Source organism: Helicoverpa armigera, chromosome 6, assembly GCF_030705265.1.
Source record: "Helicoverpa armigera isolate CAAS_96S chromosome 6, ASM3070526v1, whole genome shotgun sequence".
NCBI lineage: Eukaryota > Metazoa > Arthropoda > Insecta > Lepidoptera > Noctuidae > Helicoverpa > Helicoverpa armigera.
Genome location: NC_087125.1, coordinates 12747899 through 12760610, shown reverse-complemented (window position 1 = coordinate 12760610; position 12712 = coordinate 12747899). Strand labels below are relative to the sequence as shown.

At 35.2% G+C, this 12712-nt stretch overlaps 1 non-coding gene across 1 annotated transcript; it reads right to left on the bottom strand.

Moving 5' to 3' along the window:
* Positions 1-3178: 3178 nt before the first annotated feature.
* On the bottom strand, positions 3179-3252 carry Trnai-aau (transfer RNA isoleucine (anticodon AAU)). Its single transcript has one exon. It is a non-coding gene; the product is annotated as a tRNA-Ile (tRNA).
* Positions 3253-12712: the final 9460 nt, after the last annotated feature.

Here is a 12712-nt window from a genome sequence, read left to right as displayed (position 1 = left end):
CGGTGTCAACCAATCACAGCTATTTGTCAACAAACACTTGTCGCGACAGACACGCGCGTTTTTTAAATATTTTATTTTATTGACTTTTAGTGGTTTTTATGTAATTTATGTGCAATAAGAAGTGCCAATCGTTAAATTTACGTGTACAATAGGTAAGTAACTAATAGTCATGTTAAAAGTGTGTATATTTTTATGTAATTCAGTACATTTGTACCGGTGAAATCAATTATGAATGTAGTAGTGAGTAACGTATTTATACATACAATAGTATGGGTCAAAATCGTATGGGGTAAAATCGTACATGTACGATTTTGACCCGGATGTACTTAAGTGTATTAACCTTTTATTTTTTAAGACAGATGCCACGATGCCTCGTGATTATAAAAGGACGACTAATAGACAATCGTGGGACACGGAAAACATGAAAAAAGCTGTTCAAGCCGTGTTTGATGGCACTATGGGGTACTTCAAAGCTGCTCAAATATATCAGGTGCCGAAATCCATACGGTATACGGTTTTGTCCATGCCCTGGGGCAAAACCGTAAAACGTAGAAGAATTATTTTTGCAATTTTTTTTCAATTTACGCTTTAATTATCTAAGTTAAAATATTGTGATTGCGTACCTTATGAGACTGGTTAAAAATAAATGTTGATTTAGTACATCTGTGTTTTAAAATTATTGATCAGCATCCACAAACCCTTAGCTATACGGCTTTGCCCCGGTCTCCCCTACTACCGAATTCATCATAATAAGTAACCCCATCCAAGGATCGACCGTGTCAAGCGTTGCTTAACCTTATGACCGATGGACCAGTGCTGCTATTACTTAGCCACGAACTCTTCAGTCCATCAATCAATCAGTCAATCTGGTTTGAGTGTTAATTTTGTTTTAGGTTAAAAGCTTTTTGTCGAGCCTGCCATAACTCTTGGAACTTTCTAGAAAGACAGCTAAATCCTTAACCAGTGCAAGTAAAACGTTCGGCCGTGCGATGGGCAGCTAACTGGTGATTTTGTCATTATAAATGCAAGAGCTGCTTGTATAATAACCTACAATTTGGTTAATATCAACTTGCTGTGAATGTCGATGTGACGCTACAGTTTCTGTTTGATTTTACAAGCTTTTATTTAACTAACGATGTGGTTGATATTTTAGATAGGTGAAGAGTTAGTTTGTTTTTTGTGTGAAAGTATTTTCAGAAAAGATCAGGTTTGAGATTTCACAGAATTATTTCAGTGTTAGAAAGCCCATTTATTGTAAAGGGGTTGCTTTTTATCCAGGTGCGCGAAGTAGCATGAGGGGTGCATTGAAAGCTTTAGCGTCTAATTTATAAGTTTTAAACACCTTCAACTACTGAAGATTGAAGAAACTTAGTGTAAGATGGTGTAAGGTGTAAGTTACATTTTTCAGAACGAATTTGAAAACTTTTTCAGGTGCTTTAATTACGTAGATAACTTAATAAGCGTTTGCTAGAAGTCTGTCATAATTTATGCTACATAAGAAAAAGAAAGCCTGTTTCGGGAATTTATAAATAAACATGGAAAAAGTAAAAATACACTCTTTTGCAAAAAAAACGGGCACCTATGCGAAATCTTAGTTTTAAGGACTTTACGTGTATTTCAAAGGGTTTCAATGATTGTAGTATGTTTCTACGGTCAAAAGAGTTAGCCAAGCATGCGTGAGAGTGTATTCTAAATTTGAATTTTGTACAATTGCTAAGAAATTGGTTAAACCTTGTTTTGGACTAATTGCTGGCAGAAAGTTCGTCGGTGTTTTGAAAAGTTTTTGAAGTGATTTTCAGGAAAATGATAATGCAGTTTTAATTAATGATTAATGTACTTTTTTGTTACAGCAAAACATTTTTGAAAAACTTTGCGTATTTGATAAAATTTTCACCTGCTCTAAATGGGCTATACTGATGATTGATGGCAATGTTAAGAGTTTCGGTATTTTAGTGTAAACCGTTCTATTGATTAGATATTGTACCCACGTGTTTTAAAATATGGCTTTTTCATAAATAAACACTATTTAGAAGAGTATCAGTACCGTTGGCTGCGATAAAACCAATTTAAAGTAAGCAGTGCCATCACAACTCGTCTCCTATAGGACTTTGACATTTTTAAAAGTCTTGAAATTCTTTAAAATACAGAAAATAGCGCATAGACTGTGAGCACGAGGTCTTAAGGTCTCGTACTTACTGATTTTTAAACAACCCCGTCTCTTGGGAAACTCCGTAGACCTCTGAAGATCTATGAGTCTGAGCGTTCAAATAGCGTGTTTTCATCCCACGGATATTTTATTAAATAAACTTGCCTACACCGAGATTTTCTGGCATCTGCAGCACTTTCCTGCTTAAATCATAACAATAATTGGCTAGCTGCTCATTTCTTAAGAAACATACGTTTGGCCAATAATTTTGAATTCTTGACTCCCTTTCAGCTAAATCGTTGTTTAGTAACCCGATACCTATGGAGTTATCGAGAGCTTTAACGAGGCAATAATTTGACTTTTTAGATAGCTTTAACCCTCCTCATCATTTTTCATGTGGTTAATTTTAACATTTATCACAAAATTTGGTATTTTTTAAATGTCAAAGTCAAAAGGAGACGGGTTGTGATCGGCACTGCTTACTTTAATTTTGTTTTGTCGCAGCCAAAGGTACTGATACTCTTCTAAATAGTGTTTATTTATGAAAAAGCCATATTTTAAAACACGTGGGTACAATATCTAATCAATAGAACGGTTTACACTAAAATACCGAAACTCTTAACATTGCCATCAATCATCAGTATAGCCCATTTAGAGCAGGTGAAAATTTTATCAAATACGCATAGTTTTTCAAAAATGTTTTGATCTAACAAAAAAGTACATTAATCATTAATTAAAACTGCATTATCATTTTCCTGAAAATCACTTCAAAAACTTTTCAAAACACCGACGAACTTTCTGCCAGCAATTAGTCCAAAACAAGGTTTAACCAATTTCTTAGCAATTGTACAAAATTCAAATTTAGAATACACTCTCATGCATGCTCGGCTAACTCTTTCGATGCTAGAAACATACAACAATCATTAAAACCCTTTGAAATACACGTAAAGTCCTTAAAACTAAGATTTCGCATAGGTGCCCGTTTTTTTTGCAAAAGAGTTTATATTTAATTAAAAATGCAAAAAGATTATGTGGCCCATGAGGGGATCGAACCCGCGACCTTCGCGTTATTAGCACGACGCTCTAACCAACTGAGCTAATGGGCCGTTGCATACACTGTCGAAATAGGTGACCAGTTGCCAAATCTTGCATACATTGGACATTATTACAGCTTATAATGATGATATAGATGTAATTCTGTACGTTGTGTTTATGTATATTTGGAAACATTCCAAATAGTTTCTAACCTTTATTTATTTACAGCTACCACATACAAGAAAATCCCACTGTCTTGTCTGCTAGATAGATAGGTACTAAAGGCGGTTAGTTTTCAGGGAATTTCAGTTTCAGTAGTTTCTGAAAGATTTGTTGGTTTTAATTCAACTGACAGAAGGTAATTGTTTCTTTCATACTGACGAAGTTTCAACGTAATGCGGATTTAGATAATCAACTTGCAAAATGATAACTTTAAAAGATAATAATTTCAAGACGATAATGATTTTCACATGTTTTAAATACATAATGATTGTAATGTGTTCAACCTTCGAAAAGCTTGAGAACCTTGGCCGACAAATCGTTTTGTTTTGATACGTAAAGACAATCCCATTGGTCAAGGATAAGGAGTTCTCAAGGCTTTTAAGAAGAAAGCAGTTTTACTAAGTTAATACTATCATACAAGATTTGAATAAAATGCACGCTTTTACAAAACAAAGCTGGAAAATTTACGAAACAATTTTAAAGGGAGATATTTTTTTGCTGTCATTATGTGAAGATTCATACCATGTTTAACATTCTTACATAGTAAAGTAGGCAAACCAAAAACATATTTTCAACATCCGATTCCGTTTGGTGCCTAAGATGCTTTCCTGCAGATTTTTTTTACCTGTCTAAGTATCCGTTGTTTGGCAATTAGAGATCGAAAATAAAGTGACATGGATAGCTAATGCCAATATTCAATCTATAATCGCAGATTAGAAATCCACTGATAGATAACAGATTGAAATTACACCTTATTTTTCAAGCAAAATAAATTAATTAACAAAATCCACTCACCGCAATCAACATATTAGTCTGATCAAAATAATCGGCGACCGGCATGACATTCTTATAAAAGTTGTTGAGTTCCATTCTAGCAAGGCTCAGCACGACGTGGCCCAGTCGGGCGCCATATTCTATCTGACGCTCCAGTACTCGTTGTCGCCAGCTTACGAGGACTACGCCGTTTATTGTCTGGATCTAGGAGGAAAAAGATAGAAATAAAGGTTAAAAAACTGAAAGATAAACCGTAAAATAGTTTTAAGTTTAATTGGAAACATCAATTATTAACTTTAGTAAAAAAAATCGGATGGATAAGTAAAATATATCTTTACGAATAACACAAGTATGTATCTCAAATAGGTACCGGTTAGACGCAATTACCTATTTTTCAACTAGCTGTTTCCCGCGGATCGCCTTATTAGAGAACCATTTTCCTTCAACCGGGTAATAAGGAGCCTATAAAGGTTATAGCCATATGGTTTTATAGTCGTTGAGCCTATATCACTTCTGAAACTTAAGACTATTTATGTACCAAAAAAATCAGTACATCGGTTCAATAGTTTCAACCTGAAAGTACCACAGACAGTCACTTTCGCATTTATAAATATTAGCACAGATTATATAATAGTTACTACGTAACAGATAAATCACTCCATACAAAAAAGTCCATACCTACTGTTATAAGCACCTACAAGTTCCTAAACTACCTACAAATTCATAGCTGCGTTAGAAAATGAACCTTAAAAGCTCCAGCGCTCGATTGTTATTTCAATGCGATAGCGCACAGTTCAGTGACCGCGATCATGCCGACAGCGAGCGTAGGGTTGCCTCTTTCTTTCCCATTTTATCCAGAACTCGGTAATCATTGCATGTATAACTAAGTATAAGGTATAAGTATCTATAATTTAAGTATCTAAAGTAAGTCGCTTATTTTTAAAATGACAAAGAAGATAAGTATTTTTACTTTAAAAAATATAGAAGCCTATGTATATTCAAACATAGGTATAAAATATTTCTAAATAGTTCCTACCTACACAAATCAAAATAGTTCTTCAGTTTATTAAATAATTTTAAAAACCTAATAAAAAATAAACAATGACTGACTTGTCTACATCTCTAGGTAAACGGAAAAACGAAAGCTTTATATTTTTTCTTTTACTAGATCTGCATGCAACCAAGCACAGTACATAACTGGCCAGAGGTCGACATCTCCACTAATAAAAATAATAAACATAAAACGCGCGCGTCGCGAGCGGCTGTCGAAAGCCCTGTGCCGCGTGGGGCTACCGGTAACCCAGCGAGCGGTAGGCATTTATCGCGCGCAAGTACGTCGAGTGACAGAGGCCTGATATTAGCAAGAATTTACTGACGTAGGTTCGTACAACCATTGCGACAGCTATAAGCACTTTTCTCAATAGGTTAGTGTATTTTTCTATAGACCCCTGACGTCATAAGACATCATTACACCCTACAATAGCCAAGATACCTAATATTAGACTTGATGATGAGACTTCTAAGCTGCCAATATTCGCACTGTCATGGTTTGCAGAATAATTACAACAAGGGTGTTGTGACTCATAGTAATGTCATGGTATGGTTTGTTTAGCTAGTTCAATAGTTGCGTGTTTGTATGTATGTGGTATACACGCTTCTTCGTCATCTGTGCATAGTTTTCTTTTTACATTTTTTGTACACAGTTAAAGTGTGTGCTAAGTATGAATGTAGATGGATGTAGAGGAAGAGAAAGACCTAAGAAAAGATGGATGGATTGCCTGAAAGATGACATGAATAGGAAGGGAGTGAGTGTGAGTATGTCGAGTGACAGGGGAAAATGGAAGAGGATGACATATTGCGCCGACCCCAAATAAAATTGAAAACAGGGCAGGAGGAAGAAGAAGAAGAGTTGACAAGACAATACCAATAGAAATATTCAAGTACGAAGGCACTACTTATTTACTTACTGATATACTAAAGCTTGCAACACTTCAGAACGTTTTTTTACTTCGAGTTCAATTTTAAGTTGATAATGTTCTTCGATAACTTGAACATGGTGATTGGTGTGGCAAAGCATTACTATCAATATTTTAGTTCAAAGTTAAAATAGTCTTAGAATGATGACCCTTAAGATATCAGAATTTTGTTATTACGAAAATAGCACCCAAGTTCAATCAGACCAAAAGTCTACACCTAAAAAATATTGGAAACATTTTCTATGGAATAAAGCTAAATAAATATTATATAGCAACATTTGTAAATAAATACACGGCGGAGCAAACACGTCATTATTGCCGTGTCACATATGTAGCACGTGTTTTATACAGGGACGGATTTATAATCGTAGAGAAAGTAGAAATTGTTACTAACCCTAGTTTAAAGACAACCGCAAAGTGGGCACAGTCTTAAACTTAATGATACGAAGAATTGGGAAAGTTAATGATGCAAAAACGCCCTAAGTCATTTTCAGACCCGCGAATTTTGGTAATTATTAAGTCAATTCATTATCATTCTGCTAAAAGATCGTCAACCAATGAAAATGAACATAAGAGATCTAGATACTCAACGAAAGCATCCGAACTGAGAAAAAAATATTCAGTGAAAATTGTCGTCTAAAGCCTTTGCCTCGCTTTCCGCTACCCGGGTTACCGTTTTATCTCTACAGGTCTCACACTTCCTAGTCCATCCCTGTATCATCAACTATCAGTCGATACCACCAGTGAATCACACACGCGATTCATGCGAATACAGTGACAAATTAATATATAATCAGGGGTTGCGTTGTGTTGGCTATTAACACCGTGAATTATATCAATTTTGTTGGCGGTTACTGTGAAATGGTGAAGTGATATGGTTGCAGGTAACCAATTATTAGAATCGTCATCAGCATTTTCATTGTCCCACGGCTGGCCACAGGTCTCTTCTAATACGGAGAAAGAATGAGCGGTAATCACCATGCTTGTTCAAGACTAGGCAAGGATATCAGACTTGTGCTAGAGATTTCCTCAACATTTTTTCCTTCACCTTTACATTCAGTCTCTGTTTTTTTTATTATTTTTAGAATATTATGTCCCACTGATAGGCAAAGGCCTCCACTGCTTCTACACTTTAATAAAATGAATAAATAATTTAACAACTTCATTTGTAAATCATTTTACATTTGACTTTTATTTACCTTAGAAAAGTTACATTTACCCCGGCCTGATTAAGAATCCAGCCTGCTAACTCATCTTGAGAGACAGGTGCTCTAAACCACTAGTCTACCACGACAGCAACTACCAGACACATCAAATTAAAAAAAAACATCAAAATCATCCAATATTTCATCAATCACACCAACATAACGCAACCTATGACTCACAAGTCACAAGTCATCAACAACTTGACTTGCATTTATTGAACACCCTTTACAATGATCGTAACACCCTATATACACAAGGCCTTTGACCTTTTATCAACTAGCAATATGGATGATACCCCATCACCATTTGTTAAGAAGAAAGTGCAGTAATTCTTCCTGCCTCTGGGAGTATTTCCATTAGAATAAAATGTATAGCGTTTATGTTAAATTGAAAAGTCATGTACTTGATAGAATTAATGATAATGGATATTAATTCAATGGAACTCGTGTATAAAGGGTTTAATATATTTAACAGTAGGTATTGAACTCATCATCTGCCAAGCCTTTTCCCAACTACATATGTTGAAGTCGGCATCACAAAACTAATTTACGTGCTTTTCGAAACACGGAGGAACTCTCATGATACACGTCACCCATCCACGGCCCGACCGAGCATACGCTTTTAAACTTTTTTGAATTCCTCACTTTTTTTGTTTTCGTTAGAAATAAACTTCAAGGCATATTTTTTTCGCGATTTATAAGCCAATTTAATCTTGATAGACACACCCTTAAACAAGTTCACCATCTTGATAAAAACTTTATTTAAACACACACAATGATTTACTTCAATCGACAGTTTGAAGACGGTTAGGATATAAAAATCGTTATATTTATGTCAAGGACGGGCCCAACGGCCAAAGTAACAATTTATAAAATCGACAGCCGCCATACTTGTTTTGGAAGGATAATTATTTCGTCTACTAGACAATAGCAATCAGAATATTGTTTCAAATGTTATTTTTATCCTTATGTAACTCGTAAACAGTAACTATGTCTGTCTGTCACATTTTCAGGCTAAAACTATTAAACTGGTTGTTTTTTTGGTACACAAATCTAGAGCCTGTGAAAAGATACATAGACTACTTTTCTATCCTGGAAATAGGAGTGATTCCCCCGGAATACGGATGAAACCACGGAAGCTAGTAAGTTTTATAAAAATCAATCAATGGTCAGCCCGCTATCTTCTGACCGTTCCAACTCCCTCAGATTAATACCCAATCTTTAAGTAATAAAATAATATATATCAATTTTAATATATTCCATACCTCTATGTATAGGTATTATACTTAATGTACTTTTGGGACACCCAGTATATTGAACGTGCTAATATCAGGAAATGGACCGATATGAAAAAATCTTTCGGAGTTATAGGAGATAGGCCATTTATCGAGGAAGGCTAGAGGCTAGGTTTTTAATCCTGCTACGCGGTATAATTCCCGCGGGACACGCCTGAAACCATTGTCAAATCAAAAGCTAGGCAAAGCTAAAGGTACTACAACGCAGCTCACCTTATCAGAGTACTCAGCAACATCCCGCATGGAGCGCGGGTACCCCGACACGAGGTAGGTCTTCGCTGTGGGAGCCATCTTCATTTCCAGCATGAGCACCTCTGTCACCGTCTTGCTGGACAGCGTGCCGAAGTCTTGCATGTCTGTTGAGAAGACCAGATGTAGGTAAGTATGTCTCTGTATTTTGTAGGTACAGTCCCCGAAAGTCTGTGAATACGAACAAAAACCGTGATGGCTAAAAGCTACCATATGATTGTTAATAATCTTGTGTGGCTTAAAGATGAAGTAAATAATTTGACTTTGTTTTTTTTTACCTGGAAATCTATCTGGGCTGGGTATGATGATGATTCGAAACAATAGTAGGATATGGAATGCAGTTGAGTAAATAAAAACTTGATTCGTCAAAATGAATATTCACAAGGAAATAGCAGGATTTTGAATGCCTTCTAAAGTTATTATTAAATCTACTAGGCAGTCTTTATATCCTAAACTTGATAGTTTCCGACTAATTCCAACCTCGTCTTTTGTAAAGCTGGCCTTGGTTTGAGACCTCGAGTAGGTCTAGCTTGGGTTCAATATAAAGCTCACAATTTAGGACAAGACATTCTGTCAATCTACTGGAATTAACGCGGCTCAAAAAGTTTAAGCTTTACGTAATTTTCGTCATCATCTATGCTTTTTACTATTAAGTACACGGCAAAAACTGTTGCAGTCATACTGATACAGAGGATTTACTTTCCAATATTGTATGCATCTGTTGTTTTGCATACTAGACCATACTTGTTTGGAGCGACTGACAAAATTCTATCATCAATGTAAACCAAGCAACAGATAAATAAAATATTTTAAATAGCCGTTATTAGGTACCTTAACTATAGAAATCAAGAGAACATAGGTATATCCATTCTTCGAATAACATTCTTATTTAACAAAAAATTGGTTCAACAAAAAATTCTCCTGTTTGTTTTCTACTTGGTCAAGCCTCAACGGATTAACCGTCAAAAAATACCATCCGTAAACATTATTCAATCGATAAACTCTTCGACAAAAGCATGACATCACTTTAGGAATCAGTTAAAAATGCATTACTTATGTCTTTCCCCCAAAACAACAGAACACTAAACTATCGTTGTGAAAGTATGAATAAATAATCATAAAGAACGACGAATCCCTTGATTATCGTTAAGTCATCGTTTTACAAACAATATTAATGGTGTTTAGGCAGAATTTCAACCACGGCATCTGTTCTTGCCCCTAAGATCAGCAAGTTACACAGGTCATATATATTATAGGCACAAGCATTTGCGCTGACATAGATGCACTCACTATTCCTCAACTCTCATAGACCGAGGGAATAGCAATCCGACACCACCGAGAGAATTACATCACAGAATCACATTAACGTGCTGTCCGATATACTGGAGCATGACCAACAACTTTCAAACTGGCTGCTTTCTGAAACTTTCTTAAATAAATAAATAAATAATAAATAAATAATGTTGGGACACCTTATTCACACATGGTTGGTTAGCCCCATGGTAAGTTATTGATTAACTTGTGTTATGGGTGCTAACACAACTGATAAACTACATATAGCTACACATATACATATTTATAAATACATATTGTAACACCCAGACCACGGCCAACAAGCATGCTCATCACACAAATGTCGACCGAGCCGGGAATCGAACCCGGGACCTCAGGTTCGGCAGTCCGGCATGGTGACCATTGCGCCATCGAGGTCGTCTTAGAACCTACAAAGCGATTTCGGCCCGCTCCGGGACTCAAGCCCGAAACCCCCTCACCAGTTGTTTTGCGACTTTTTTTTGCAATTTCAATATTGCAAAACCCATAGATTTTCACCACTTTGGAATATTACTATGTAGGAGAAGACGAGCTGTTCAAATAACGAAATTCTCTTAGTCATTTAAAAACTTCTCGTCTCCTATTTGATGGAGTCGAGGGCAAACGTAAATTAATATACAATCAATAGTAATACACAACCCTTCCAACAGTTGATATCACAAAATAAAAAAATGTACTTTCACATAACCATGTAGGTACTCTAGCAAACAAATGAAAGGTACTTTTAATCAATTTTGATGACTATCACAAGGCGATAAGATCTCTTTTCATTTGTGTTTCAGTGGGCATTGTTATTGTTTTTTTTTTTTTGGGGTTCTTTGAACTCAATGTTGGTCATGTACTTGGGATGTGTTTTTGTCATTTTAGCCAATTAGATGGTTACCTATATCCTACATACATGGAAATAATAAGAAGCCTGTTTTGTTTGTGATTTATAAAGTAATTTACTTATATCAAGAATTTGAAGAATCATTGATTTCATGAAGAAATTACTTTGACTTCACATGTTAATTTATCTGTTTAGAATTGAAAAGTTACCAACCCGTAGCAATAAGTGCTACGCCGTAGACGCGTGCTACGAGGCGTAGCGTAGCTATAAATGGTATAAAAATGAACTCATTGATATTTATTTCGGTATCGCATTATTATACAGATGCTAATGTTTTTTTAACAAGATGTTACCCTGACATAAGAATAATATTTTATTTCATTTTAACCAAATAGCCCTTGGCGTTTAAAAGTGTACCTACTAATAAGGAAACTTTAAGTCTCGTGTTGATGTATAATTTTTCGCAAATATTTAATTAGTATAAATACCATACGCCACATGCACTTGATTTGCATAAAATAAATTCTAAAATGCTTTTCTTTGCTTTAATTACACAGAAGTACACGCGTAGCGATTTTTTAACGCTCAAACAAGGACTTTCTGCTGGGCTCTGTAATTAGGTTTTAAAGCAGTGTTTTATATAGTAATATAATAACGAGGAAACATTTTTTTGTTTGTTTGCTGGTACTCTTAAAGGCTTTGCAACTACTGCTTCGATTTGAAAAATTCTATTCAATGTCGGAAAGCCACACTCTTCTCGAGTAACATAGGCTTTACTAGCTTCTGCCAGCGGTTTCACCCGCATCCCGTGGGAACTACTTCCCGTACCGGGATAAAAAGTAGCCTATAGCCTTCCTCGATAAATGGGCTATCTAACACTGAAAGAAATTTTCAAATCGAACCAGTAGTTCCTGAGATTAGCGCGTTCAAACAAACAAACAAACTCTTCAGCTTTATAATATTAAGTATAGATTTTATCCCAGTACGGGTACTAGTTTTTGTATGTCAAAGTTCTATCGAATGAAAATACATAGTTTAGGAAGGAAACAATGATGAAACAAATACCACAAAATAAAAGTAACTACATATAAAATGTTTAGCACATAATTATTGCGGAATTTAAACACGTTACTGACGTAGGTGCCATTATTTTCATAGTTATAATTATTAGAACTGCATTATGCTTTTATTGTTTATTAATATAGTCACGAAACTATGAATTTGTTGCTCGTTAACTATTTTAAATGTTTGTATGAATACATCATTTATAGTATTATTTGTTTATTGATCAATTATAAACTTAGTAGCATTGCCAAGGTCGTAAAAAAATATGAATATGACACTATTTTGTTTAGAGTTGGAAAACAACATTTTGGGGGTTCTTATTATTATAAGCTACATGGTTCAATTACAATCTACTTTTGTACTTAGGTACTGAAAATTCTTTGCAGCATACAAGGAGTACAAGTTAAGGTTCACGTTCATTGGTTTGGGTGTTTTGTATTTTAAGTTTCGTGGGTGCAATTACAAACTATGCTACATAACTGTGATGCATATTCTACTCTATAGTGGTGCGAATTTGTTAGCTATTTTCCAATTACGGTGTTTTTATTCTACGTTTGTGTATTACGAAGTTTGTATCTAAGTAG